General features: G+C 44.4%; 1 pseudogene; it reads right to left on the reverse strand.

Annotated features, from left to right (window-relative positions):
* Positions 1 to 2,455: 2,455 nt before the first annotated feature.
* Positions 2,456 to 3,227, reverse strand: LOC102854740 (annotated as a pseudogene).
* Positions 3,228 to 3,626: the final 399 nt, after the last annotated feature.

The following is a 3,626-nucleotide window of genomic DNA, read 5'->3' on the forward strand; positions in this document are numbered from 1 at the left end:
CTCTCCATCGGGTATCCTTGCCCTGATGCCACCATCCTTGAACAGAGAGATGACCGCAGGAAGGGACTGGATATCGGGAATGAGCAACTAACTGTTATTGTGTTTGTCCAAGACTAAATGGTTTTCCAAGTCGTAGAACTTTTCAGGGTTAAAACCAGGTGAAGTTCTAAACAAGTAAAGATGTGTTAGCTGTCTTACGTGTGAAATAACAGTTTGTTGGTGAGTTGAGAATGACTTGTAGTTGACCGTCCTCCTAGTGGGTTTTCAGAGTCCGTAACTTAAAATAGGAGATTGTCCACCTTTCTCTCATGGAGCCACGAAAAGATTCAAACCATCATGGAGGTAGAGAGAGGTGCTCAGTGTAAAGTTCTATGGACTGCACCAAGGAGCTCCCTACAGGAGAAATAAGTGCAGCAGACAAATGAAGTGTGACTAGCATTACACCTCATGTTTCGTGCCCACACATCACTCATTCTGAAGCTCCCATTTCTTCACATTTTATTATCTCTCCAACCAGGATGTGTCTTCTAATCCAGGGTGCCTGTCAATGGCTGTCAACAGAACAAGGATTGAGTTCTTCCAGGGAGACTCTCTGCCTGTGGCCATCACTTCCGGGTCCTCAGTACCTGAGACCACTCTGACTTCATTTGCTGCTTGCCGCGTCTCAGACCACACTACAACCACCGCAGTCCTTCAGGAGGGCAGACTTGTGATTCACCAGCTCAGAAGACCATAGCTTTTTGCCCCTTCTCACTGTGCTAAGGCGGAGACCAGCTCACTCCGGCCAGTCTCTTCTGCAGGAAGATGTGGATGGTTTTCCCAAGCCAAGGCTCATCCATTGTATTCCGGATGTGCTGACGCCTGCAGCTCTCCACATGTGGGAAACTCGCATCTTTTGTGGTCGTGGGGGACTGCATCCACGCTTTTCCTTTTAAAAGAAAAAAAGAAGTACAAACAAAATTAAAGGGACCATCTTGCTCTTTAACAAAAAAGAAAGAAACAACATGCATAAGAATCCTCCACCCCAGCCTCTTGCATCTCTCAAACAGAAGTAGCTCTCAAATAGAATGCTATTATGTTGTTATGTGCCATCGAGTCCCCTGAGATCCATAGTGACTCGATGTAAAACAACTCTGAAGCCTGTCCTGTCCTGAGCCAGTCTCACTCACTCCAACATACCTACCTCTATTGCCGTCGTTACAATATCAGTCCATCTCATCTGGGGTCTTCCTCTCCTGCGCTGCCCCACCACTCTTCTAAGCATGATGTCCTTCTCTGCTGATTGGTCCCTTCTGGACACATGCCCAAAGTACGTGAGACAGAACTTCAATATCTTAGTCTTCAAAGAGAAACTTGGTTTCACCCTCTCCAAGACAGACCTTTCTGTTTCCTTGGCAGCCCATTGTATGTTCAAGATTCTCCAGCACCGCAACTCAAAGATATCAATTCTTTTGCCATCCTTAGTCATTGTCCAGCTCTCTGATGCTGTAATTGAGAAGATCATGGCCTGAATCAGGTGCACCCTAGTCTCTAGACTGACATTATTGCTTCTCATTATTCTGGAGAGATCCTTGACAGCAGATTTTTCCCAGTGCAATTCGTCTTTTGATTTCCTGACTGCAGGTGCCAGGAGTTGATTGTGGAGCCGAACAAGCTATAACTGTTGATAACCTCGATCTCTTCTCCATCCATCATGGTGCTGCTAATTGGCCCAGTGGTAAGAATCTTTGTCTTCTTGAGGTTGAGCTTCAGTCCATATTGAAGACTGCAGTTCTAGCGACAGGGAAAACTAAGCAGGGGGAGGATCCCTTGTGGCCCTGCGAGCACTCCCCACCCTTGTAAGGGCAATTAAAAAGAGAGAAAAGACCCAGCCCAACTCCCTTTCCACTCTTACTCTAGTTTGTCTAAGCTTTCTCTCAGTCCTTCCTCTATCTCTTGAAATGTAGTCATCAAAGGAAATCCTATGCTCTCTCCTAGTTCCCTGGAATAACTCTTTAAACTTCAGGTAACTGTTGTTTTGTTAGAGGCATCTGAGTCAACTACGACTCACTGCAACACAGTGAACAACAGACCTGAACCCAGCTCTGTCCTGCACCCCTTCAAGCATGCTCACAGGATGGGAGACTAAGTGTCATCGTTCTTGCTTCTAAAGAGCATCCTGTTTGCACTTTCTCCAAGACATATTTGTTCTTTTGACAACCCATGAGGTATTTAGAACTTGTCTCGAATGTCACAAGTCAAAGGCATTGATTCATGCCTTTTATGATTCATTCATCATTGATTGTGCCACTCATCCTATATCACTCTCATCATCTCTTGATCCTTAACACCTTGGAGAGGTTCTTGAAAGCATATTTTCCCAATGCAACATGTTTTTTATTTCTTTTTATTGTTGTTGTTCATGCTGTAGTATCTTTAGTTTTGTCCTTTTCGTTCACATCACCTAGAGATCACTTTATCCACTACCCTGTTTTGCAGCCAATCTCTTTTCTCTTTCTTCAGTGATGGTAAGGCGGATACCCTTTCCTCAGGGAAGAAAAATCCACAGTCAATTGCCTTTGCTAATAACAAAAATGTGAGAAAGCTGGGTGGCAAAGCTATTGCCATTGGCATCTTTCTCATGAATCACATCAAAAGATCCAAGATGTCTCTCTCCGTTGGTGATCACACCAATGCTTCCCAGATTAGGCACCTCCAGTCACCATGCACAGGTCACCAGTGTCATATTTGATGAAATTAGTCATCTTTCCAGTCTCCAAATCAATCTGAATGGTGTCATTCACCTTGATGAGCAGATCAGGGTAGCAGATGGTTTGAGCATCGGGGTCTCCAGATGAGGGATTCCTTTTGTGCTCAAAAAGATCTTTCTTACTTTGCCCAACTTGTACTTTGCTTCCTCAGGTGTAATGCAGTGAACAGAAAACAACCCTTGGTGTCACAGAAATTCTCTCTGGTCTTGTCAAAGCTGATCATATCCCAGCAGGGTAGGTTATATCAGTTCAGACCTTGCCATCAATCTCAATGAACTGCTGCAAGCAGATATTTTTTTAACCTCTTCTCCTGTCAGGGCATACTTGAATCTGTTTCTTAATAATCAGTAGTAGACATTTTCTAAGTTTGTGGGAACCAGTAGATGGACAAGAAGCAAACACACCACTAAGTTTGTCCAGCATCCATTGCTTTGAAGGTGCTACATGCTTCAGAAGCTTCTTGCAACCACAAGCCATGGCTTCACTAGGCATGGAAAGAGCATCTTGATTTCTTGACTACTGGTACCAAGGGCATTGATTGTGGATCTAAACAAGATGAAACCATGACAATTTACCCTCCTGTCAAGATGTTGCCTATTGGCCCAGTGGTGAAGTGAAAGGTAGGACAGGGTTCAGATCTGTTGTTCATAAGGTCACTTTGAGTCATGCAACACATAATAGCAACAACAACAAAAATGTTAAAAGTTTGCTGAATTGGTTTGGGGTTTTGGTCACTTGGAGATGAGGTGCTCAGGTAGGACCCATTCCATGAAGCACTGAGTCACAGTCACCAGGACTCCAGCTTTAAATCTCAAACTATATAACAGGTGGTTCCTGCCCAGTCTGTTCGCTGATTCTCTAGGAAGGCCCCAAGGG

The sequence above is a fragment of the Elephantulus edwardii genome, unplaced genomic scaffold (assembly GCF_000299155.1).
Source record: "Elephantulus edwardii isolate Elephantulus edwardi_28Jun2011 unplaced genomic scaffold, EleEdw1.0 scaffold00011, whole genome shotgun sequence".
Lineage (NCBI taxonomy): Eukaryota > Metazoa > Chordata > Mammalia > Macroscelidea > Macroscelididae > Elephantulus > Elephantulus edwardii.